Here is a 27836-nt window from a genome sequence, read left to right as displayed (position 1 = left end):
AAATAACTTTAAACACTTCCAGTGAATTTACGAAATAAGGCAATATTTACCAACCATTGTTTTTGAGCTCATTGTCTTTCATCTCAGTATGAATGTTTTATAAGTCACCTTAATTGCTTTGTAAAGTCTGAACGGAGCTGGTTCCCACTGGGGCTGGCTCTTTGTGCTCATCTTCAAGTAGGCTGAGCCAATGATAAGTGGGCTTCTTGCCGCATGGAGGCCTTTACACGCCCATCGTCATGCTGCAGCTTCCTGGGAAATACTCTTTGCAAAGCACTTTTTCACAGCAGCGTTGGTGTTTGACCAAGAAAACAGTCACACCCGGCACCAACTTCCCTAGGAACAAATAACAATGCTCCTTCAATTTATACGGTGGTTTATACATTTTGAAACACTCATATTCATTTCTCACTTGACCACCAACAATCGTGTTTTGTTAAGTAGACAGAATAGGAACCATAACTCAGATTTTACAGGTTCAAAAAAAAGTCTAAAACAGGAGAGTGACTACTATGAGTCATTCTTTCCCAAGGTCACCAGCTGGTGAGCAGCAAATCAGGAACCAGGATCCATTCTCCGGTTTCTACTCCAGGGTTCTTTTCTCTATGAAGACACCACTTCCTGAAAAAGAATCATCTTTCCAAACCCTTCAAAGATAACATTTCATCTTCTAAATAAGAAAGAAAGAAAAAAAAAAAAAAACCTGAGTATACCAAAGACCCAAAAAAAGATATTTCACTTCTCTGTTCACACCTAAAAAGCAGAACTATAAATAATACCAAATACCGGGTTGCTCCACACAGACAAGAACCTTGATGTGAGACATCAAATCTTAAAATTTTACATAGAACATGATTCCCTCTAAAACATCCTCTACCACGTAGACAATACTGCTGACTAGAAGTCTGACCATGTGGCTCAAAAAGCTATTGGTGAAAAGAACTAAGTAAAAAGCTGTCAACATCTAGGAGCTCCTCATGAATGAGGTCAAACTTAGAAGAGCTAGTATCAATGCAGAGCTCAATTTAAGACCAATGAGGCAACACAAAGGGTGATTTGGGCCACAATATTATAACCTAATCAAAATGCACACATCTACATAAAACTAAAAAATGGAGGTATCATCCCCATCATGAATGTTGCATAGTCTACAGTGGCAAAGTAAGGGCCATCTGATCTACCCTCTGCTGTCACAGTGGAGCCCTTTGAGCTACTGTCCCTATCATAATGGAAAGTAGTGGAACTTGGGTCAACTTAACCACTGCCCATCCTCTGAGTCTGACTGACTGATGTAGCTAATATGTAAGGAAGAATGTTGTTCTTGTGTAGTTGCTAAGTAGTGTCCAACTCTTTTGCAACCCCATGGAGTGCAGCCCACCAGGCTCCTCTGTCCATGGGATTTACCAGGCAAGAATACTGGAGTGGGTTGCCATTTTCTTCTCCAGGGGATCTTCCCGACCTACAGATGGAACTCACATGCCCTGCCTTCGCAGGCAGATTCTTTACCACTGAGCCACCAGGGAAGCCCATTTAGGAAGAACATTATGCTTAAAATAAAATTTACCAACTTGTGGAACCAAGGTAGTCTGGGTACAGGGAGATTGAGGACAAAAGTAGGTGGGTACAGAAAACAAGACAGTGATGGGGATCCCTTGACATCCCAGTGGGAGAGACGGTGACCTGGTAGGGTGGGGTCAGGAGGGTAAGCTTGGCCCTGGTTAGGTTCCCAGACCACACCTAGAGAACCACTCCCACCAACTTCCCACCGTTACTCCCTGGGGCCATTCCCTCACCTGCACAGGCCTCTGTCTCCTCAAGACCATCTGTGGGCTCAGCCCTGCTTGTCAAGCCTTTGGCTGGATTCTGCGGTCATGTCTCGCTATTTCTCCCCTAGACACCACCAGATAAGAGTCTACAGCCTTACATCTTGCTGCCCAGACTCTATGACCTGGCATTCTGACCCTCTCTTATATGGACCCTTGTTTGCTGGGACTTGAATTCCGTGATCTGGAATCCCATACACCTGGCACCCCCTCTTGCCTGTTACCTACTTACACTCCTCCAAGCTCAGTCTGAAGCCAAGGCCCTTGCCTTCATCACACACCTACTGGCCTCCTCCCCATCTGATAAACTTTCATTTCTGGATCCTCTTGAGGGATTAGGAAGCCAGAGGCTGCAGCCTGGCAGGGAGGGCAGGATAGTGTCAGCTGCCAAAGCGATTCACCCTCCCCCAGTCCAACTACTGCCACTCCTTCTCCTCCTCCTCCGCTCCCCAGCGACTCCATGAAACTCACCAACTGTAAAAACTGACTCCTAGATGTAGCTGCTGGCTTCTCACTAGAGGTCGTCACTCTGGTTGAACAGCATACCTGTGTTGTTTGGTTTAGAAAGGTAAAGACCCCATGGCAGTTTGCACTAAAATCGGTTTAAAGGGGTTATGTTGCCAGATATGCTGTGCAAGCTCACCCCCAGCATCATTTATACTCATTCTATATGTGAATACACACATACACACACACATATACATACAGACACATATGCATACACACATACACACATTTCTCATTTAAAACAGAGTAGTTATTAAGAGAAAAACAACATAGACAAGTCAACACACACACACCATCGTCCCCACTGCTGCTAGAAAGACCTTGTCCTTAAAGTTTCTGGATGACTATCACTTAGCACTGCCTAATTCTTCACTACTGGCTGCGTCTGGGGACTCACTCCATCCCTTGCTCCCTAGAGCTAAGTATCCATGTTGCTTTTGTTTCATCAGGAGAAAAGGGGGGTGTAAACATGAATCAGACCAGAGACTGGGGACAGCCAGTCAGAGTGATGTAATCTAAAGGGCACCAAAATTTATCTCCAGCATTCTGTCATCTTATGATCGACCATTTCACTTCAGACACTCACTGGTCTGGAGGAACCTGAATCCTAGAATGAGATGTCCCCAGGTAAGTGGTTACTCTCTAAAAGCAAACTGTGGATCTCAAAGCAGAATGTTCCAAATGTCCCAGGAATGCCTGTTACATAAGGGCCTCAGCACTGTAGTGCTCAATTCCATCATGGGGGCAAGAGGGATGGAATGGACATGACCACTGGACACGGCCAAGGCAGAGAAAAATCAGGAGTTTTTATCTTAACATTCAAATTCCTAAGTATCTGTTGAAATCCCACTGTTACAATTATTTTATACACTGTCTACACACACACACACACACAAACACACAAACAAGATGCCTTTAAAGACCTGCATTAACTTCCCTGTTTAAAAACCTTCCTTCTGTTGGGTGCCTTGAGATAAAAGCTGTGTTTGACTCTGGCCAGCCTTTGAATTCTGGCACTTGCCTGGTCTGGGACCAGAGCAGTTTTCCATCCAACGAGGGAAAGCACAGACCCTGCCGGTAGAGCAGGGGTTAATGGAAGCTGACCGCAGCACAGTTGTTAAGGTAATCAATACCACTGAGATACTAAAGCAGCATAAGCCACAATATTGATTGCCAAGCAGATGATAAAACTGTTTATTATGATAATTGCAGGGTCCCTGCAAGATGCTCCCAGTGCTTCCTAAAGCTGTTTACAAAACTAATAAAGATTTGCCATTTCAAGGTCTTCCATTTAAACCACCCTTCCTCCCCCAAACTCCTGGTCCACCACCAAAAAGCAGGCCACACCCCTGGGCTATGAACATGTTCTTTCCTGGGGCAGCACCAGAGCCTGTCCTGGGTGTGTCATGACCCTCGGGGGCCTCTGAGGAAAGGGCTGACCTTCCACACCCTCACCCTGCCCCCAACTTCAGGAAAGGGAGGCCGGAAGCCCAGCCGACTAGACACTCAGGGCGTGAAGATTTCCTCCTCAGAGCCCGCCATGTGATAATTATGGGGTTTTATTGATGGAGGGGGCTGCTCAGGGCTACTTGAGCTAACATCCATTTGTTATAGCACATTTAAGAAACCACATCACCTTGGTTTGTAATTAAAATTTCTCTGGAGGACTTGGTGGCCATGGAACTAACTGAAGATGTTCAAACGCTGATTCTAGAATGCATTCCTGCAGACACAGCTCAGTGGTGACTTTCGCTGCTACACTGGACTCATGTCTCCAGTTCTATCACACCCAACACAACAGGTTCATGTTTATTGACAGTGGAATTAACTCCTTGGTTATAAATACAGCCATCTGCCTTGAGACCCAAGTCTTTAGATTAACAGCACTGTTAATGATGACTGTAATAATATTTTCACATGCTATGATATTATTTTTCAAGATGAACTAGACGAATGTGGAAATGTTTCTCAATAGAAGCAAGCATCTCACAGGTAGTTGTGAATGCTCTTCAAATCGTTCCAGGGGAAATTTTACTGGGTCCTGAGGATAAGTATGGTAGCTTCAGGACGCCAAGCCTGCCAATAGACTAAAAGTGTGTTTGCAGAATGTGCAGGAAGAAAAAAAGGAACCCGAGTTCTGAGAAGAAGCCAGCAGCCATTCCATTAGAAGGAGAAGGTAGAGGCCCCATCCTTCACTCGACCCTCGACAGCGTTGGCTCGGCCCACAGTAACCAGCAGGATTTTCCCCATGACAGAATATGACAGGCCTTCAAAACCACATTTGCTACTTTCAGGAGCACTACTCTGAGAGGTGATGGGCCAGAGAACTATGAGATGGGGGTAGCTTCTTTATTTTCCATCAAAGCATGGAGAAATGGTTAACCAACGCCCCTGCCTTGACCATGCACCAAGACCTCAGCTCCAGCACTGAAGCCCTGACTCTCTCCCGAGTCAGCTGCGCCGGCAGCCTTTGGAGCTCACTGCCCGCGTAGCCTGCCTGCGTGTGCACACCACAGTTCAGTTCTGTGGACGAGTAGAGACACGCAGCTCCTCTGTAGACACCTGTCTGCTCCGCCTACTCACAATCACACAGAAACCAGGAGACTGGAGCCAGTTTTATGGGGAGTATAATCCCCTTGCCAAAGACCTTGCCATGAACTCACAGATACCACAGCATGGCTGGAAGGGATGCACCGAGATCAGTTTAACCTGGTTACCCGCTCTTACAGGAACTACTTGGCAATCAGGAAAGGCAGGAGGAAATCTGAGGCGTCCCTATTACTGCATTTCACGAACAATACACTCCCAGGGAAAGTGACAGAGGACAATCATCAACTACTACATGCCCAGCTGGACGCCCTGGTCACGCACCATATGCCCATGGGGCCTGTGTTCAAAAACACATCCCTGGACCTGATACCAAGAGAAAGTAGAATATTAAGTGTGACTAATTCTGCTGTTACCTTTTAACCTCACTCACACACATAGAGTTATCAACAGTATCTTCAACAACAACAAAAAATATACCCTCGGAATGATATGGTCCACACTTGGAAACCCGCCCACAATGGCCAGCCAAGCCCGCCTAAGTGCTAAGAACCATTTAGGAGCATTGTAAACCATTAGGGCCATTAGCACTAATTTGACCTCAACAAAATAAATCAAACCCACTAGGAACAAATTTAGAAGCTTTCCAAAGTCAGGTTCTCAATTCTTGAAAGGCTCACAAGCTCAATCCATGGCAGGGACCAAACAGCCAGCCTCTGGACTACTCTCCCCACTTCTACCTTCCCTGTAGCTCACAGAGCACGCTCACCTGGGACCGGGGTTCTGGGGGGTTCTGGATCCTTCTCGACCCACTGGATCAGGAAGCCGTGACTATCAAGATTTAAGGGATTCACTCTTCTCCTCTCTCCGAGTTCCCATCAGATACAATTTTCCATCTGTACTGCGCTAAACGTCCTCTTTCAAAGTATGTGAACATTTAGATATATTTTCAAGATATCCTGATTGGCTTTCAACTATGCTGGTTCTCTACTCTGGGTCAGAGTTCACCCAGCCTTTTTTATCTTTCAATAGGCAGGGTTCATGTATATTAAGAACTGCGATTCCCCCGTCCCATTAATATGTGTCAACATAGTAAGTAATTTCTCCAATAAAACAGAACCACCAGCATACACTCTAAATTTAAATTGCAAAATCGTCCTAAGTTTTCATCTTTGTTCTTCCCTGATAATTACTTAGCACATTTTTTAATACTGATGGTGCTGCCCTGACAAAGAAACAGGAAGTGAAATAAACTATGGTACCCCTGAATTTCACCAGTCGATGGGAGAAGATAGTTAAGAACACGTTGACTAGAGAAGCAGGCAGTCTATAGCCCTTCAGTTGTTAGAATGATTGAAAAAAAAAAAAAAAAACATATTGTGTCATTATTTGCACTCATCTTCAAGGAGGGGGAGGGCAGAAGGAAGAATTAAGTAGCAAGAATATTGGCAAACCAAGTTAGTAACAGGAGACCCAGGACACAGCACATGGCGTTCTATAAGCCAAGAGTCTGAATTGCTAAAAGCTGAGTAATCCTTTCCAGCTCCACCCAGCATGAATTTCCAGGTATCAAATTATATGTTAATTACACAAATGTGAAGTTATATGAGGGGAAGTGGTGTTAGTCAGCACCCAGGGGGTGGCAGTTAAGTAAAATGGTTTTCTAAGGCATGTCTCACACGCAGGCCAGAGGCTCCCCGGGCTCGGGACGAGAAGAGGAATCATGAAGCCGAGGTCTGGGTTCTACCTCCAAACCGTCTGTGGACAGACCTTCTAGAGCCCTCTCAGTAGACAACCCCACCTCCCTACCCAGCCAAACCTCCCTAACATACAAAATACCCAGGGGCCTTTTCCTCTCTGCACATTTGTTCTATAAATCAAAACGTGGTGGGACTCCTTTCAGATTCAGCCAATCGAGAGAGAGGACCTGAGCCCTGACCACAGTGGTGAGAGGGGCAGTGGTGGCACTCCAGGTGATGGGAGGGCCCCCAGTGAACCCCCAGCATCCACCGCCCCTTGACTATTGCAGAGGGTCAGGACAGCACAATGTCCTCCTGGGTCCTGGCAGTGCCAGAGTCTCTGGTGCTGGGGAGACGCTTTGTATCTGCAGTGAGACTGAACACGGAGTTCTGGAACGGCTCCGAATCCCAGGGCTCGGGCTGCAAAGCCCTTTATCAACGAAACACATCGTCCCCCTCTGCCTGCCAGGCCCCCGCCGACCACATACTGATCTGGCCCTGATTTGAAGCGAGGTAGTTACAGTGAAGCCCAGGCCTGTCCCAGCCAGTGAAGGGTTGAACAGATGACTGGGACTGAGCACTCAGGACTTGCCACACCTGAGCAGGGAATATATAGAGATCCGCCCATGAGGAGGAGCAGAACGCTCTCTTCTTTCCACTCGTCACTTCAAACGATTTTTCTCTAATACTGCGCCCCACAAGCAGCTATCAGAGAGGCTCTAAACTAACACCTTGAAGTGGGTCAATGACAAAAAATAAAATAAAGAAAACCCATATATATAGCCCAGTACAGTATAGCATAGTATAGAACAGGCTACAAGCATGTGCCCTGGGCTGGCATTTCAGCACGGAGGCCACTGAAAAGCTGCAAACTGTTAACTTTGGGTTTCTCATACCTATAATGGTTGTAGAGATGTCTGCCCCATACGGTTGTAGGGATTAATAACCCAAGTATTTATTTAGCACAGTAAATGCTTAGTAAGTGTCAGTTATTAATCTTTATACACACATACATATACAGAGAGAATCTGTATAAAATCGTTTCACTTGCATAAAATCTAACGGAGGCCAAATCCTCATTTCTAAGGCTCAGAGAAGCAGGGGAGACTCCCCCATAGTCTCACATCTCATGAGAAAGTAAGGCTGGCCTGGAAAACGAGTGCTCACACTTCCGGACTGGTGTCTTTTGCACCATTATTTCCCAGTGTGTGCAACCAGCACCGCTGGCCACAGGCAACTTGATTTGTGGGTGGACATTTTCAATTCAAATCGTTACCTACTTAACATTTATTTGAGCCAATATGATTAGCCCAAACCTGTGATTCCCCTGCTATCACTGCTTGGGATGATGCTAGAGCAGGTATTTATGGTTTTAATACAGGAATTTATGAAAAAAAATTTAAGTAAATAATGCAATTTGGGTGGTAAAAAGACAGAAAAAGAATACCCAGGTGCTCTCTCTGAGGCCCTGCATTCCCTCTCAGAAGCTGGGGCTGAATGGATCTTTCTAACAGAGTCAAGCATGAGAAGCCAGCAGCGGGCACGTCCTGGTTCCCTGTGTGCCTGCCTGGCCCTCTCTAAAGCACAGCCTTTCAATGAAAGGGCTGCACCTTCCTCCAGGCTCTCTGAGAAAGGCTGTGAGAAGGGTTATCAGCCTCCGTGACCCCTTTAGTCAGCCATGGCTCTTTTCCCGCTCCCATCCCCCCCACCCCACCCAGCGAAGACCCTGCAGCCCGGATCTGGTACCCAGTCTTCCCTCTTAATGCCTTTTTCCTTGTACAGCTATCACCAAGAGGGCTGTTTAGTGAGAGGACCTCAGGCTGACCTTTGCTGACAGGCTCCAAGCTCCCTCTGTAAACTGATCTAATGTGAGGCCCGGTAATTAGCGACCAAGTAGTAATTGCAGCTTCTAACTATGCTGGACCAAGATTGCGAAAACTCGCCCCCACCCTGTGGAGGTGGGGGATGGAGTGGGGGGGGGGCGCTGCTGAGGACCCCAACCCACACACAGCATCTGCTCACAGCCGAAAGGAGGGACTCAGCGACATTTCTGAGGGAGGCCAGCACTTTTTCAGGTTTTAATGAAAAGTGGGACAGGTAAGGAGACAGCTACACAAGGAAATCAGAAAGTAAAGAAGAGGGGAGAAAAAAAGAAATCCAGGGCCTGCCTGGAAGAAGAGCCCTTTCAGGAAAGCACCAGCTCTGGAGGCGGATGGCCCCGAGCAAGAAACTTTCATTTCAGCCTCAGGAGGAACACAGCAAGTCGCCTTAAAGAGGCAGCAACAAGAAACACACACGGGCAGGAGGCACAGGGTGGCTCTGCAGCTCCTACGAGCACCCCACCCCACCCCCCTCCACTCAGCTCAGAACCATTCCCCTCCCCAGACAGCTTGGATGCCCCACCTCAAACTCAGAATATTCGAGATGCCAGGCCGCTAGCCTGGTTCTGCATGATCATCTGCTTGTAATTCAACCAGACCCATCCAACAGGCCATCCCCACTAGCAGCCCACACACGTATGTAACGTGTGTCAGAGTAGTGTGCAAAGGCCCTACTGAGAACTTTCAAGAGGCAGTGTGTTCGTGACTGGCAGGGTGCCCTCATTGTGACTCTAAAAATAAATCTAACAGCACAAAAGATAACATGGTCAGAAAGACTGAAAAGGTGTCCCTCCTTTCTAATGCAGCGAGCCAGTGAGACACCGCACAGCACAATAGCCTGCTTCGTCCTTCCTAAGGAAACCCTTTATTTTTCAGCCCCACCCCATCCCCATTTCCTCTGTCTGATCCAAAAAGGCCACTTTGCTGAACTGCCGTTGCCCTTGATGGCTTCTGAACCTCTTTCCTCAGGAGAAGCGGCGAGTTCAGGGGGCACTGCACCCCGTCTGTGTGGACTGGACTTTCTGCCAATCTGAGCTACGCCATTTGTTGTTGTTGCTTAGCTGCTAGGTCACATCCAGCTCCTTATGAACCCGTGGACTGTAGCTTGCCAGGCTCCTCTGTCCATGGGATTTCCCAGGCAGGCATACTGGAGTGGGTTGCCATTTCCTTCTCCAGGGGATCTTCCTGACTCCAGGATTGAACCCGCATCTCCTGCATTGGCAGGCAGAGTCTTTACCACTGAGCCACAAGGGAAGCCATAGACTTAGGCCACAGACTTCCGCAAACTTCATTTCCCTGCACCGCCTCTTCCCCCAATAGGTTCCAGGCAGTATGGACTCTCTGGGTTGAAACCAGTGACAAAAACCAGGTTAGCAGCAGCTGACTGCACTAATTCACCCTCCGTTTCCTTCTCCAAACAATTAATGCACTTAATAACTCCAGCCCCAACAACAGACTCCTCAGGCACCCCTCTATTAACCTCTCCCCACTCCAAGCAGTGGGTCTCCACCGGAATTCTTCTGTTCCCTATCACTTAACCATTTTTTAATCCACAACAAGGACTTCGCGCCACACTGTGGTTTTGTTCTCTCTTAATCTTTTATGAGGGACCTTATCAAAAGCTTTTAGAAAATACCAGTGAATTTTGCCTACCAGGTCATCTTCATTATTTTAGAATTTTTTATGAAGAAATTACAGACCTTAATGTTGTAAATGAATACTGAAGACTCAGCACTCACTTAGGCATGCAAGTCTGACTCAGGTTACACTTAAGTCGCCGTATTACCTCCCTTTTTAGAAACATTCTTGTCCAGCTGATAGTAAGGAATGAGGCCCCTCCCCAATTCCCAGGTGTGGGATTCCCCTGAGACTTTCTGGACCAGCCAAAACAGAGTACCCACTGAGTACCAAAAGAGATACATGGTATGGAACACAACTTCAAACCAGGGAACAACGTGCACGGAGTCAAGGAAGGCCGGGATGTGGCAGTCTATCCCACCTCCACCTTCCCTACCTTCCCCCGGGTGGATGGAGGTAAGCCGTGAGCTCTCGGCATCGCCACTGGTCCACACAGGGCACCAATGACAGTTTCTGGATGCTGACACCATGTACAATCCCTCCTAATCCCTGTTTGGCTCCTACCATTCCTCATTAGTACTCTGCCCACAAACCCAGCCCTGAATGGAAGGGCAGGTGTCCCCATGACAGAACAGTCACAGATGCGCAACAGGAGGGGTGTTTCCTAGTCACCTCAAATTATTTTCTTGGCAAGTTTACAGGTAAATCATTTAGTCAAATACACATCTTTTCAAGAGTTGCCTGGGAGCAGGGTTCCAAAGTCGGAAAGCAGTTCTGAAACCCTTGTCGAAGCCCTCTTCCACGGATAATAGTGGGGGCTAAGGGAATCCACACTTAAGCCTGACTCGTATTCCTGATCACCAGGGAGATCTGCAGCCTTCACTGTACACACGTCAGCTCCTAACGTCACATTTGATCACCAAAGATGTAGGCAAGGCCCCCATCCTCTAGCCAGATGAGACCGGCCTGCCTCTTCTCCATAACATAATGGTGGGATGGACAAGTTCAGAAAGTAGTCTCTAGGGTCCAGAGTACAGGTTAATTCTGTATCCTTGAGGGACACCATCGACACTGAGTCATAACTGGACATCTAGTAAAAGGGGCAGGCTGCCAGGGCTCTCCTCCATCCTCGGTGTGTCACCGTGGGGGCCCTAGCGGACAGAATGGGAATTGCGGGTCCGGTTGCTCCATGACGGGGAAGCTGCAGCTCCACCTGGACTTAATGAGCTCTTGCAAGGAAACAGGAAGTCTATAAAGTAATTTAAATAACTTCCAGTTCTGAAATAAAGGAAATTAAACTGCTGGCACAAACCTCTCTAATGGACACCTTTTTTGTCCCTCCAGTCGCATTCACAACTACAGCTGTCACAGTCTTCCCCCCGAGGTCAGCACCCCCAATTCCTCTCAAGTGAAACTCACAGAGGCTACCGGTCAGCCTTCAGAGCGCACCAAGCTTCTGCAGAAACCATAGGTGAGGGTCGTAGCTTGGGGCGTAGTGAAAACACACGCATCAGCCCCCCCAGCCCCACATGGAGTCCTGCCACTCCTGCACTGTGGGATCCTGGGTGAAATCACGTTAACTCCACAGGGGCCCCAGCAGCTCACCAGCCAATACCAGGAATGTCTTGGTCTGACCAAACGACCTCCGAGATTATTAAGAGGGTCAATGGGCACAGTGGAGAACAGTGCAAACTGAAAACGCAAATAAACGTTGATATTATTCCGGCCGCCAAAGCCCTTAGGCTCCGGAATTTCTCAATTTTCTGTTCAAGAGGCACTGTGCTAGCCTTGCCTTCCTCTTCACTATGCGTATTTATTCATAGGTTCTTCTGCTCCTCCTGTGCCCCTAAATATGCATAATTATTTGTGTGGATAATTATCAATCCAACTAGACACGGTTTCCTGCCAGGCAGGGATTGCGGCTTTATACCTTCTGCAAACCAGTATGTGCAGACCACCAGTCAGTACCATGGAGGTTCTCCATACACGGCTGGAATCGACAGCCCACATAGTTACCCATTCATTCTCAAACACCAATAGCTAACAACTATCCGTCAACCCTCTATGAAAAGAGACCAACCTCGTGCAAGACTTGGTACTGGCAGTGAGTCGACAAGAGGGATGGGGGTTCGGGTCCCCCCCTTCTCTGTGGGGAAACAGTGGACCCAGCTTCTCACATTTAAGAGGCACTGCCCTTCATGAAATGCAAACCTGTCACTACGGCAGTTTCACCAGGTAAATCTAAGCTGCTGGATGCCAGAAACTTTCTAGCCACAGAGTTAAGTTTACTTTATTGATAATAATCAGCCAGATACGGACTGGTTTGACCAGTACTCTGGATGCAGGATCACAAGAGAGACAAACTTAAAAGCAGCTTAAGGTCAACCTCGTTTTGCTAGCCCTCTAGATATTACCACTGACAACTGGTATCGTGAACCCTTGACCCCTTGACTGGTAGAAGCCCATAGCAAGGCTGGACATTCTGTGCCAGTGAGAAAGCCTGTCAGGCTCCCTCCATCCCGGAGGACAAGCCCAGGCACTCCACACAGAGAGCTGGTGTATTCTGCTCCCAAAGGGACCCTCTGCAAACATGCTGAGAAAGGGAATCACCCACGGGAACCCAGTTTTACTTTACATAAAGGCACAACTTCACCAGGAGGCTCCGTCCCAAAAGTGGGGTAAGGTCTACCACCACGGAAGGATTACCCAGTGCTGCCTTGCCTGTGGGCCTGTGCAACTGGAATGATTGGATTCAGAGGTCCAGAGGTCCGTTTGAGCAATAGCTGTCTTCTCTTAAAGGTCTCGCCATTGAGCAAGAGCTCTGTGCCCTGGAGGGCCGCTCCAGCTCTTGAGTAATCATCCCCCTACCCCTCTGAGGGCTTGCCATGGTTAAGACCCACTGCCTCTGCTCGTCTCAGGGCACCCAGGCCTCCCCAGGTACTTGGGGAGACTCATCCTCCCTGCCACAGACTCTGCTGCACTCCTTCACAGTCCAACCACAGCCAGGAGGATAGAATCTAAAAGAATTTCTGACTAGGATGGGTTAACCCCCAAATGCAAACACAGGTCGTCTCCCACAGCATTACTCACGGTGCTCCCAAGTGCAGCCGGCCGTGACTTTCCTCAGAGCCTACTGTCAGAGAACCCAAACCAGCACATCTCTGGGTCTCCCTTGTTTAGCCATCCTTCCTCTAAAACCTGCATTGAAAATGGGAGCCACAAAGGTAATTTTAAATTTCCTAACAGCCATGGTAAAAAAAAGAAAGAAAGAAAAGAGGAGGGGTAAATAGGTACAAATTGAAATATATCTTATTTAATACCAGTATATCCAACATATCACTTCCAGGGAATTCCGTGGCAGTCTAGTAGTTAGGACTCCGTGCTTCCCCTACAGGGGGCATGGGTTCACTCGCTGGTCAATGAACTAAGCTCCTACATGCCGCATGGGTGGGTGGGTGTGATCGCTTAGTCGTGTCCAACTCTGCAACCTCATGGTCCATACAGTCCATGGAATTCTCCAGGCCAGAATACTGGAGTGGGTAGCCTTTCCCTTCTCCAGGAGATCTTCCCAACTCAGGGATCAAACCCAGGTCTCCCACATTTCAGGTGGAGTCTTTACCAGCTGAGTCACAAGGGAAGCCCAAGAATACTGGAGTGGGTAGCCGATCCCTTCTCCGGTGGATCTTCCTGACCCAGGAATCGAACCAGGGTCTCCTGAATTGCAGGGGGATTCTTGACCAATTAAGCTATCAAGGAAGCCCACATGCTGTGTGGCATGGCCAAGAATAAATAAATATCACTTCCAGTGCAATCCATTGAAATGTTACTAACCTATCTCCCCCTTCACCACCCCTCCATTCTCAGACTAAGCCTTGAGAACCTGTACATGTTTACTTACAGCACAGATCAACGCCGAGTGGCCACATCTCAAGGGCTCAGTAGCCACACGTGGCTGGTGGCTACCATATTGCAGGGATCTCAAGAGCACTGCCTTCCTCTGCCGATGAGAACCTAAAGCAGAACTCTAATCTGGCTGTGCTGTAATAATTCATGCTTGTTTTTCCCACTCACAGACTTCACAGAACTTACCCCTACTCAAGATTCTTTCCCACGGCATTTACAATTACATTTGGGTGACATGTCAAGAAGTTAAGCTGCTGGGGTTGGAGTGAACAGATTTTCAAGGAATCGCATACAACTTATCTGGTCAATCAGATCTTCTCTCCAGGGCTTGTCCACCATTCAAGTAAACCCCCAGGGTTTCTTAATTTTAAATCCTTGTAACCCTGTAACTTGAAAATCCACCGTCTTCCGGGTGATGTATATTTAACTCCTTGGTGCCCACGTCCATAGCTCCTTGTTGATGTGTTCTCCACTAGGACAGACCCCATCTCTAATTCAAGATCACACTCAATGGTTTCTGCCCTAGTTGCAGATGATGAATCTACACAAAATTTAACAAAATTATGCAGAATAAAGGACTGAGGTCATGTCTGCAGAATCCTAAGGCACAAGGAGGCGCAGGACAAATCCAGAGGTTTGGGAACTGCCTGTAAACAGAAGGAAAATTTTTCATAGAAGGTAAGATGTTGAGGCTGTGTTCTCTGCAACTAGTAACCAGAAAACTTGCTAAGTTCAGTCCAGATCTATGCAGGAGGGTCACAGAGCTACTTAAAATACAACAAATAGCTCAGAGATCTGAACCCCCAGCCTGTAGAGACACTTAGCACAGTGTAAGTAGGTCTGTGACAGCATGCTTCCTAGTGCCAGGGCGGGCCGGGGCAGGGTCCCACTGAGCCACCAGCCACACTGACCCCGCAGCAACTCCTCAGTCAGTCCCCTTAAGCCATTGCTGGGTCAATGGTAGAATCCTCGCCTCCCCATTCAGCCCTGTCCCCTGCATTTACATCAGCCCTACCCAGAGGAATAGAGGGTTGATCTAGAAAGAACTACTAGAAAGCCAAAGACTTGTTTGTTTTTTAATAGGCGCTTCCATCCAGATTCAGCTCTAAGAGCAGGATAACCAGGGGAAACCTGAAACATACAGAGAACAGTTCACTTCTGGCTCACTGCTCTGGCTTTAGGCAAGAGAAGGTGTACGCGGAGCTTGGAGGAAGGGCTGGAACAGGCTGAGGCCGGGACTCGTTCCAGGAGCCCCCAGGGGACAGGCCTGGCTCCTGAACCTGGAAATGCAGAGGGCTGCTCTCCAACAGGTGGAGGGCCCCCCATCCAAGCACGCCAGGCAGGGGCAGGAGGGGAACCCTCTCAGCCAATGCTACTCCTGGCATCCTCCCATCCCGAGTGGCCCTCAACCTGTCCCCAAGGCGCTGGGGAGAGGAGCAGGGGACGAGCATGAGGGGAAAGGAAGGAAGGAGGCGGCTCTTCTTGGCGAGCTGATGGGTGTGAGTGGTGAGCATTAATTAAAAAGCCATCCAAGGAACAATGGTCTTTTCATATTTGGAGCCTGTTCTGCACAAAGCTCAGCTTGTTCTAGGGGGAGGTCTCTGCTTCGGATTTTTTTCTTACTCATTTCCGAGGGCTGTGGCAATGTCTGGCACCCAGCGCAACCCGCTGGAGCGTCCCTCACCCAGAGGCCGTGCCAGGCAGACCTTCTTGACTCCAGAGGTGGTGGCATTCAGACACAAAGAGGGGCAGCCCTGGAGGGCTTTTATGTTTTGACTCGCAGGCTCCCAAATTGCTCCCGGGCGTTCCCCCGAATGGCTGCCTAACCTGCGGAAACACACACTGGAAGTTTTCATCAGCCAAATACCCATTTCCCTCTCAAATTATGCTAGACGCGCCACACCCAGCAGGCTCGGGGTGAGGAGTCATGGGTCTGACAGACATTTCAAGACTTCAGCGTAAGAAGACAATGAGTGGACGTTAGATCGTGTGATGAGACGCCCTCCTGGTTTTAACCTACTCTGCTCAACCCCACAGACTACCCTTAAGAAAAGCAGTTTTTAAACCAGAGAGACAGATAGGAGCATCTAAGACATTCTTGACACCCTAGAAAACCACCTCCACTCTCAATCTTTACAGCTTCTGGTGGTCAAGCCCCTCTGATCCCAACTCTTGGAATCCACATCCTTGAGGAGTCCCCTCCCCTTTGGCACAGGCTGTGCACAGTGACTCACCTCTACTGTGAGTAGAGGTCACTTCTGAGATGTGGTTACAGAGACACTGTAGCGTCTGTCTCCTGCACACTCCTCACTCTCCCTGATGGAAGCCAACTGCCATGCTGTGTTCTGCTCTAAGGAGGAGCCTATATGGCCAGAAACTGAGGGTAGTCCCCAGCCAGCAAGGAACAGAGGCACCCTGTCCAACAGCCCACACAGAACTGCATCCTGTCAACAAGCGCACGGATCAGACATGGATCCTTCCCCAACACAACATTCAGATGAGAGCGTGGCCCTGTTCAGCATCTTCATGGCAACCTCACAACAGATCTGGAGGCAGAGGGTCTAGTTTTGCCACACCTACGTTTCTGACCCATGGAAACTCTGAGAGATTAATAATAACTGTTGTTTTAAGCCACTGAGTTCAGGGGTAGTTTGTTGCACAGCAGTAGATAACAAATACACTCTCCATGTTAAAATGAAAAGGAAAGAATTTTAGCCAGAATGTGGCAGGGCTGAGATTCTCACTTAGGCCAGACTAATCCTTTACTGCCAGCTTTCCTCTCACCATGCAATTTCAGCTCTCATACTCACATCTGGGCCCACACAGCTAGGAAGTGACAATACTCACTGGGCCTCACCATCACCACAAATGGCACATGCATACCTAAAATACATGCTTTAATATCAAAAGACACAAAAGTCCTGCAGAACGCAGATATGAAAGTAGAGTGAAGAGAGGAGCTAGGCTAATCTCCTTTTACCAATAAAGAAATTCACACTCACAGTCATAAAGCAGCAGAGATGGAACTCAAACGCTGGCCAAGATGACATGTGACTCTTTAAGGATCTGGGAAACTTCAGCCCAAACATTCTGGACACACTTTTGATCTGCTGGCTAGGAAAATTCCATCAGGAACGCTGGTCTTCTCTTTTCAGCACCACTGTTAACACTCTGTGGATCTTGCCCCTACCTTGACGTTTCCCCTCTAACCTGGCAGCTTCCTCTGTACCTGTCCTCCAAAGTCCTTCCACACTGATGGGTCACAGCAGGTAGACTGTTTGCCCCTTGGTTAATGTGGGAGTTGAAAATTCTCAGCCTCAGCTCACGCCCAAGTGCAATCCAAGTGTACTTTGAGATTCCATGACACACCAGGAAGACAACGCACCATTTCCACCAAGAAAGTTAAACAGGCAGAGGGATTCTTGAATCTCCAGCAGGACTCCACAAGCATGCACAACACTGACTAAGACTTCCACTATTTTTACAAACACATACCCTAGACACTTACAGTAAAGATCATAAATAATTAAGACAAAGTAGCCTGAGGTCATTGTGGGAAGCATTCTTGCGGATTTTTTTTTTTAATTAGGATCTTGCTAATTCGAAAAATTTTAAATCCCTAAAATATTTCTAGACATAGCCACAGACCAGCAAAATTCAAGTGATCCTACATTCTCACTAACATTAAGACATTTTTTTTTAATTATGAAACTAACAGATACTCACTATCCTGGGTTCTGAAAACAGTATTAAAAGCAGCCTGTACTTCTACCTACCGCCTGGATGTAACCACTCAAGTTAATATTCTGTTACAGGTATCCTTCAATCTCACCCTTATGCATATTTTTAAAAGTTAAACTGAAGTCCTATAGTACACACAGCCTCCTTTCATTTAACACCACTGTTTTCCCACATTCCTAACCATGAGACAAGAGTTTTAAATAACCACATTAAGAATCAACCATATGGATGCACCACAGTTTAAATCAGTCCCCTGTGAGAGAATTAGATGGTTACTATTTTTCACTATTATAGACATCTGTAATGACAATCTTTATTTATAAATATCTTCTGTACAACTGGAGATCTCTATATTATATTATACATGAAGGTACTGGGTTACCAGTCTTATTCTAGACATTAAGGATAAATTTGTGAAAATGCAAATATCCTTCCTCCTTGGGAAGCTTACATTCTTAGCAGGAGAGAAAATCAAGGGTAATAAATTCAAAGAATTCTTCAATATTATTTAATATTTTATTAGGCAAAAATAGGCTATGGTAGAAGAAGTGGGACAGAGTAAGGAGAATCAGGAAATTCACGGTGAGACAAGTTACAAATTTATATAAATCTTATTTTAAAGCTTCCTGACAAGCATTATCAAAGTACTCTCCAGAAAGAGTTTACCAATTTTTTTACCAGTTTTACCAATTCCTTCATCATAACCACTCCCTTTTTGCTCTATAAAAAAAAGAAAAGAAAAGAAAGCACAATCTTCCTAGTAAACAAATAAGTGAAAATAATGAGCTATCATTTGGCTCTTCAAATGGGCAATCTGAATTTATTCTTTATCTAAGTTTGCTTATTTAGTATTCCTTGCTCATTTTCTCTCTTTATCTTTTTCTATTGTTGATTTTAAGAGCTCTTTATATATTAAGGATATTGAAGACAAACTTCTTTGTGTGTTTTCAATATCTTTTCTCAGTTTGTCATATGCCTTTAAATACCAATTATCAGTGCCCAGGAAAAAGAACTTTTTAAAATGTAGTACATCAGTCTTTTTGGTTATCATTTCTTCACCAGAAGAGCCGGGCCTGATGTCCCTCCCTGTTCCATATACAGATTAACATTCACCTATACGTTCTACTATGGGCTGAAAGTAGAATCTGCCTGCAATGCAGGGGACCCAGGTTCAATCCCTGGGTCAGGACGATCCCCCGGAGAAGGGAATGGCAACCAGGCAATCCAGTATTCTTGCCTGGAAAATTCCACGGAGAGAGAGCCTGGTGGGCTACAGTGCATGGTGTCATAAAGAGTTGGACAGGACTGAGTAACTTTCACTTTCACTTTTCACACTTTCTTCTGGCTTCCCAGGTGGGGTTCAGTGGTAAAAAATGTGCCTGCCAAGCAGGAGACACGGGTTTGATCCCTGGGTCAGGAAGATCCCCTGAAGAAGGAAATGGCAACCCCCTGCAGCATTCTTGCCTGGAAATCCCACAGACAGAGGAGCCTGGTGGCCTACAGAGCATAGGGTCGCAGAGAGTTGGACACAACATAGCGACTAAACCACAGCAGCGGCAGACTTTCTTTGAGCTCTTTTGTGATTTCAGGTTTACTAACAGCTCTCTAACTCATGTAGATATATGATAATATACACTATGAAGAATAGCTCTAACTCAGTTTTCTCTATTTATCTAAGTTAATTTTTTCCTATTTACTCTATAATTATTCACTAGAGACAGTAAAGCACAGGGAGGAAGGTCACTGGTTTTACCGCCAATCAGATCAGTGTTCAATCCTTCAGGAATCTGGGTAAGTTATGCAACTCTCTGAACCTCAGTTTCCTCATCTATAAATTGGAACTATAGGTAGTGCTGACCTCATACAATTCTTGTGAAGATTAAACGAGATGAGCTCATGTAAAAGTGTTTAACATAATGTCTGGCACATACAAGTATGGGAAAATGTGAGCTGCTACTATTTTAATTCCTCTCATTTATTTGAAATGCTACCTTTCCCAGACACATTTCTATTTGATTCCATTCCACTGTGTGACCTCTGGAATATTATCCAACCAAGTTTTCCTGGTATATGAGAAAACTAATGATTTTTGAAATTTTACTTTGTAACTGAACTCCATACTTAATTCCATGTAAATGTGTCCTGGGTATTTTAGGAAGACAGTAACATCTGCAAATAATTTTCATTGTTTAACTATTATTTGACTTTGGTTTGTATACCCTGGCCAATTCAATAAGGCAGGAAAAAGAAATGAGTACAATGGGCAATTTTTGCTTTATTCCAATTTCATTATGCTGCCTCTTTTGATTTGCCATTAAATCTCCAAGTGTTGTAGCTGCTGGTTTCTTGATCAAATTAATGCAATCTCTCTGTAGCAAAGTTGTTTTGCTTTTTAAAATTCTAAGCAAAAGAATAGAGATCTACCAAATGCCATTTTTGGATATATGTTTTTCTTCTTTGTTCTACTTACACGACGTATTTGGAGACTAGACATTCTGATCTTAAGTCCCTCTTACATTTCTGGGATAAACCCTATGTGGTCACAATTCTTTTAAAATACTGCTGAATTCAATCTGTGACTGTTTTATTTGGCATTTTTGCATCCGTCCTCATGCCTGAGCTAAATCTTCAGCCTTCTTTTTGTGTAATCTTTGTAATAATGTTGGTTCCCAGAGTTGTACTAACTTTGTAAAATCAACAATTTTCTACACTCTGAAACAGTCTACTGAGCAACGAATTATTTTGTCCCCCAAAGTTTAAAAGAATTCATCCATGAAACTGCTTGCATCCAGAGCCCACTTTGGAAGTATTAATTTTTTTAGTGCTTAGTTTCTTTCCTAGTTCCTAGTTTAAAGACTCAGACTTCTGAGTCATCCAGAACAGACACGTCAACTGAGATTTTTCAAAAATGCTGTATTTTAAGTTACTAAATTTGATTTGTATAACATAAAATAATTATCTCCAATGTAACTTTTAATTTGTTAACTCTTTCTTCTAACATAACAACTTACTTCTGGTTTTACTTGGTTGTATTTCTTTTTAGATATGGTACATGCTTAGTCTATCCCCTTGACTTTTTCCCCAAACACACAGCTCTTAGGTTGATCGCTTTAACGTTTCTGTTTTCTAATTCATTAGTATCACTTGCATCTTATTAGGCTTGCTTTATTCTTTTCAACTTTAAGTTGAATACTTAATTATCTTCATTTTCTCGTATTTAATAATGAAAGGATTTAAAGCCATGAATGCATCCCTGAATAAAACTTTGTCATTTATTCATTTGAATAAAACAGTCATTTCACTTCCTCTTTGACCCAAGTGATTTAGGAGAGCTACTTTTTTATTTTCAAGTAACTGGATTTCATTAATATTTTTAATATTAAGTATTCTACAGAGGATAAATACATCTCTGAAATAAGATGGAGAAACTCTGATAAGGGGAGGAAATCTTTTAAGCAGAAAACACTACTTAATGCTTAGTTTTTTTTTTAAAAAAAGAAAAACTATTTCTATAATGCTGTGATGGCTGTATCCAAGTATATGCCTTACCCAAGGGATTTCATGGCAGGGGTTTCTGGAGGAACTGAGTGACTGAGGGACAGGCAGCACAGGAGGAGAGGGGAGAGGAACGCTCTCCTGTACCTTCTGAAAATTTTATTATGGGTATATTGCCTCTTTAAAAATTAATTTAAAAAGCAAAGCCATCTCTCAATAAATGGAATGAAACCATCCCAGATATACTCAGTACATAGCCAAGTAAATTTCCATACTTTCTTTGATAAAATTTAGAGATTGGTTTTATTAAGCAAGACTTGGATCCAAGATGATAAAACATCTGGACCTAGAAAAGGGAAGAGGAAAAAAAAAATGATCCCTAATTCTGCAATCTCCAAGTTCAGAAGAATTAAGAGTTTCGAGACAAAGAAAGTATAAAGGGTGAAAAAAAAGTTCAGCCAGGTTTCTGTCAGGCTACAATTTTGAAACCTGAAATTCCTGAATGTATGGCCGAGAGGATAGCAGACTTCCTAATTTCCTCCACCTCCTCACCACGGCATTCCCATTTCAGGAATGCTCCATATTATGCATCTTGGTTGTTGCAGTCTTCTCCATTATTACTTAAAATGAATTCAAATCCCAAATTAATTCAATTAAGTGAAGTTTTTAAGCATTATGCCACTGTTGACTCATCTGCCACAAACTTTGAAATATCAAGTTAAAAAAAAAAAGAATGAAAGGAAAAAGGAAAGAAAAAACGAAGTCTGTAAATCAGTTTTCCAATTTATGTGTAAGAAATCTGTTTTCCACTTTCTAATTTCTGCAACTGGGAAATTCTGTATATTATGTTACCATATAATGAAGGATGCCAGTAAACAGAAAGCCCACACGCCTGTACACACAACAGATTACACTGTGTGTAATTGCAAACACCACCACGTTATGTACTCCTGGGAGTATTATTACTGAGAGATGTTGTTATTTAATGCCTCATCTATTTAAAAAAAATTCATTCCATATGGATGAAAAATGAGTATACTAGCCTGAGTATGGGGGGAAAAAATGTAATCATAGATCTCTTAAAATTCATACCGTTTTATACAAGCACAAGATGGTACAACCCAAACTTAGGAATTCAGAATATCTCAAATTACAAGATAGAGTTCACTGCTAGTTACTGGGATCTCCAGCCTGGCAGTGGGTCCAGAGGAGGCCCACAGGGGGAGTCACAGCCATCCTCTACTTTCCTGGACCACTGAAGGACCTCTTAAGGTGGGGGCACAGCACCCTGGGACCACCACAGACAGCACCCATGGAGGCGCAGCACTGTGGGAAAGGAGCGCTTAGCAAGATCCTCTGACAGCTACAAGGCTCTCCTTGCTGGGGACACGCCATCCAGACAGACACCCACAGAGCCCAGGGAAGAATGCCCGACTCCGGGGAAGGAAAGCGTCCCACCTCCGTTGACCGAGAACCAGATGGAGTTCAGGGCTCTACACGCGGCCCCAGCCACTCCCCTTTGACTTGGTGAGCACAGGAGGTTCAGCAGCCGTGGCTGCACTAAAACAAAAGACAGATGACAGGAAAACCTCCTGCCCTTTGGCCGTTCAGAGCACAGGGAAGTGTAGAAGTGCAGGGGGAGAGCAGGCCAGCTGCACTAATCCCTTTTTGTCCAGCAGTAATTAATAGTATAATCCACATTTAAGATGCATTAAAGTGAAAATGCTGCATTATCAGAGAGCCAACGCATTGCCCCAAGGCAGAGCCTCCCCTGCTGACCTGTGGAACCAGGTTACCTCATCTCGGCCTCCTCCTCTCCGGGGAGCTGACTCTAGACACCTCTTAAAAGGACAGAGCTGGCAGCCACAAGTCGCCCCTCAGCCCAGCGCTCTGTCTCTGGAAACCACTCTCCACACACAGGCCATCCTGCACCGGGGCTCCACACAGAATGAGGAGTCGTTTAAATCAAGTCATAGAGTCTCTGGCTAACACACAACACTTCAGTATCATGAGGTCCCTGACGGAATTTTAAGATTTCAGCGGACTCCCCAAAACAATGCTGGGATGATACAAGGGGAATTAAGATGCCCTTCAACTCAATTTGGTGGGAAGCCCTTTTTGAGAGTTTCCTACAAACTATGGGGGCACCAGGAGAGATTGTATCAAGCAGCAGAAGCCGGCTGGGCTGTCCAGCCCCAGGGAGGATGCCTCCTCCATTGTGACTAAAATACTATCTTTAGAGAGAGGCATGCTATTAGCTCATCAAGCACATTCAAGCTACAGACGTCACCGCCGCTTAAAGCTAGAGGCGCCTGAAGGAGCGGTCCTCTCAACTACGCTTTGAAGCCACCGCCAACTAAGAACTTGATCTCAGGTCTCCAACACTGCCCATCTGGTGGAACAGATACAGCCAACAGTAGGAGGAGAGCCCTGAACTCCTTTTCAACTGCTCTACGCATTGATATCACCATCTCAGCTCCACCCGTCTCCACGCTTCGCTGTGGCCCCGAGCCGGTGGCAGCCTTTGGATAGTGGCCCTGTGCTATGGCAGCAACTGGCCTCCATCCTGTAAGACCTCCTTGGAACTTGGTACAGCCACTTGTTTCTTAAACTTGGCAGCTGGATATAAAAAAGAGGAGTGAGACAGACATCATTTTGACCTCAAGTGTTTGAGATCCTGGCACAGATGGTATGATAATGATCTGGGCACCTAATCACCTATAGTTGCTCCAAAAACTTTACCTTCAAGATCCTTACCTAGAACTTAACACATTCCTCCACGATGATATTTAATTACTCCCCTGTAATCCAAAAAAGGGGCTTCTCAGGTGGCTCATGGGTAAAGTCGACCTAACAGTGCAGGAGACACAAGTTCGATCCCTGGGTCAGGAAGATCCCTTGGAGAAGGAAATGGCAATCCACTCCAGTATTTTGCCTGGAGCATCCCATGGACAGAGGAGCCTGGCGGGCTACAGTCCACTGGATTGCAAAGAGTCAAACATGACTTAGAGACTGAGTGCTAAGTCCACACAATCCAAAAAAGAGCAATTCCAGGTAGTTTAAACTACCACTACCAGGGGCTAGCCAAGGAATGAAGTGCCATTTGCACTATCGCCTCTAGAGGAAAACGCATCCGTGGTGGTTCGAAAAACATGTCCCTGTTCTATGCACACGCTTCCCTCTGAGGCTGCCAAAACAGCCACGGCCCTGTGACTGGGCACCAGGAGCAACCTGCAGCACACCTGGTTCCCACGTAGGGGGGCACCCAGCCTGGCAGCAGACCTGGTTCCCACGTAGGGGGGCACCCAGCCTGGCAGCAGACCTGGTTCCCACGTAGGGGGGCACCCAGCCTGGGAAGCTGTGCAAGAGGCACAGACAAGAGACCCCACCCCACCACACCTGTGGTCTACTGTACCCCACGACTGACCTCTCAGGGCTGTTGGGTTCCCCGAACCTCTGTTCTTAGTCACACAACGTCAGGATTCTTCTGGAGGAACACTCTCTAAACTCTCTCAAGTTCTACTCTTGGTGCCTCAACACAATATGCCAAAAACAGTATCACAATATTTGGGGAGGAGTGGTTGGTCAGTCACTCAGTCTCCCAAATCTCCATGACCCCATGGACTGGCGTCTGCCAGGTTCCTCTGTCCATGGGATCTTCCAGGCAAAAATACTGGAGTGGGTTGCCATTTCCTTTTCCAGGGAATCTTCCTGACCCAGGGATTGAACCCATGTCTCCTGCATTGACAGGCAGATTCTTCACCACTGAGCCACCAGGGAAGCCCTTGCAGAGAAGGGAAGCTACCAAATTTCACCACAAAGCCTTCCCCTTATACCCCAGGAAACCTCCTTTGCCAGAACAGGCTTCAGTTTTCACAGGGACACTGGTTGAGCTTTGCCATCAAACACCATCTGGGTCCCTGTGAGGCTTCCCCTCTTTGCAGACTGTATTGATTCCAGTGGTGGGCTGACTCAGAGCCCCCCAAATGTCCATATGCTCACAGCTGGAGCCTTTGAAAGTGTTACCCTTTTGGCAAATGAGACTCTGCAGAAGGGACCAAGATTATCCTGGATGACCTGGGAGGGGACACCTGACGTAATATCAGGGCTCCCTATAACAAGACCGCAGGAGAAGTTCAGAGTCAGACAGGAGATGTGATGATGGAAGCAACAGGCGGTGTGACGTGAAGAAAGGGTCATGAGCCAGGGACAGGGCAGCCTCCAAAATCTAGAAAAGGCAAAGAAACTGCTTCTCCCTCCACTCAGGAGTTCCAGAGGGAGCCAGCCATGCCAACACCTTGACTCTAGCTCACTGAAACTGATTTTGGACTCCTGGACTCCAGAACAGTTAAGACGTCAATTAAAGCTGTTTTAAATCACAAAGTTTGCAGTCATTTATAACGCCATCAATCGGAAGCTAATGTGACCCCTCTGGAGAAAGGGGACTGTGACAACACACACATAGAACCAGGAATGACCTGGAATTTCAAGAATGAGTCATCCTTGTTGGGATCCACACAACCTTCCTCTCTGGACTCAAAGAGCCAGCCAAATCCTCTCTTTCTCCATCACCAAAAAGCAAAAACCAAGGGTACCTGATGCAGCAAGTAAGGGTTATGACTTGTGGGTGGTGCTCAGCGGAACTTCTCAGCATTAGACAGAAGAACTCCCATCCCAGCCTACTGCGTTTGAGATTCACAAATAACCACAATGAACCAGGAGAACAACAGAAGAACAGCAGCTGACTCAAGAATACATGTGTAGGACATTCTGATTTGACACTGGGCTAAAAAAAATCTACAGGGAAGAATTAGGGTCAGATCCAAGGTTCTTTTATTGGACTAAAGGCAGGCCAAGCCGACCTTGCCCTACGGATCCCACAGGTGGGCCAGTCCAAAGCCCTGGAAAGTCAGGGCCATGGTCCATGTGACTCCTGGAGACAAAGAGAGGAGGAAGGCTCTGGAAGGTGGTGGCATCCTGCCCACCTCAGTGGTAGCCTGGGGCCTTTGGATCTCACCATCTCGCCAGCACCTGAGAGGTGTGAGCCAGGCAGCCAACCACATCAGAAGCTGGCTGCCAGCCGGCCCCCATTGCCCAACACCTCTGCAAGAGCCAGCTTTCCAGGATTGGGCTCTAACACTACACAGGTACAGGCCACTGCTGACCGAATGGAGGCATAAGCGCCTTGAAGAACTTCCCACACAGGGACTGGCCACACACGGACTGACTGCCTGCTGCAGAGTCAGGAAACGCATCTGCACTCCACATGGGCCGTCATGCCAAGGACATTCTTCTCACTGCTTAGACCAAGCAGGGTCCCACCTGGGTCTTTTTCCTACTCCGGTCTACCCGGGCTTGCTTCAATCACAAGTCAGATCTTCCATCCCCTGAACCCTCCATCCCATACACTACTTAATTCTCCCTATCCTCCAAACTGCTTATACTCTCCCAGTCTAGCCCACGTTGTTTATGCTTCACAAGGAACGTCTAGGACTATATTACGACGTTGAGGGCCAGGGTACCTAGGCTCCCTCAGTGGGACTTAAACACATGATTTCGGTGTACATGTGTACAAGGCGCTACTCGAAACAAAGTTGTCAACAACTAAAAAAAAAAAGTTTTACCAACCTTCCACACAAGGCTGTCATTCAGCCTTTGCATAATAAAGATGCAACTCTGAATATTCAAAGTCCAGGAGAAGGTGACTTGTGGCAAAACTGACATCTAATGTGCCCAAGATTCAAAATCCTGATGCTACTTGGCCAGATTCTCTTTACCTACTGCTTCTTCTGATGCCCCCACCCCCCTCACAAAATAAAGCAGCCCTAGGAATAGAATCCCATCTTCCTTAGTTCTTATGACTAATTTATGGCCTTCTTTGAAAGCCCTCGCACCAGAGCTCTGACTCCAGTAATTTCCTCCTCTTCTATACGCATGTCCATTTACAGCCATTCTGTAACCTCTGCATGAACCGAGCATGTTCTCCGGGCCTCCCACGGATGTGGGATCCCGCCCGGGTGAGAGCAGGGTGGCTCAGGGGCGGCACCTCTCCTCTACAGTGTGAGCTCACTCGGCACCCTACCCGCGTCCCGCTCCCCAGAGAGTTGGATGAGTATTCTTTTGCTTTAGGGTAGAGCGCCTTTAAAAACGACAGAGCAAGACTAAAAAGGCTGGGTGGGCAACTAGTGTGTAAGCTTGAGACACTGTGGGGTTTTTGTGTTTTGTTCTTTTTTTTTTCACTTGGATTAAAGGGAGTGGGGGGAAGGTCTTGATTTTGTTTTTATTGAGGGAGGGGGGATATGGGAAGATGTCCCAGAAAATATCCTCCACAGGCCACAGGAGGAGGAATACTTAGAAGGAATTTCTGACAGTGCTCCAAGGTGTTTCCAGGCCGCACCCCAAAGGCCCCCCCTCGCCAAGCCACACTGTCACCCACCGCACTTCTCTGGGCCCCCCACCCACGGCTTGGCTGTCCTCCCATCTCAAAAATGCCTTCTCTTCTGTTCAGTAAGGCTGCCCTGAGCCTCTCTGATCTGTAGCTGGCTTCTCTGATGCCAGGGTGCTAGAAAACCTGGGCCCACACAAAGTCCTCCCAGCTCAGCACCCAGGTCGGTGCCCGTCTA

At 46.5% G+C, this 27836-nt stretch overlaps 1 protein-coding gene across 4 annotated transcripts in view; it reads right to left on the bottom strand.

The window, feature by feature from the left end:
* Nucleotides 1–27836, bottom strand: part of ZFHX3 (zinc finger homeobox 3) — a 254749-nt gene that overhangs the window by 187813 nt on the left and 39100 nt on the right. The window contains exon 1 of one of the 4 annotated variants that reach the window (XM_086351559.1): nucleotides 109–8299. The exons of the other annotated variants lie outside the window; for them this stretch is intronic. The gene's annotated coding sequence lies outside the window, so the exon portion shown is untranslated. Of the gene's footprint in view, nucleotides 1–108; nucleotides 8300–27836 lie in introns of those variants that run through there. 4 annotated transcript variants of the gene reach the window in all.

Source organism: Bos grunniens, chromosome 18, assembly GCF_055505025.1.
Source record: "Bos grunniens cultivar Pamir isolate PY7600 chromosome 18, Bosgru_T2T1.0, whole genome shotgun sequence".
Taxonomy (NCBI): domain Eukaryota; kingdom Metazoa; phylum Chordata; class Mammalia; order Artiodactyla; family Bovidae; genus Bos; species Bos grunniens.
Note: the sequence above shows the minus strand (reverse complement) of the source record. Positions and strands in the feature narration are given on the sequence as shown.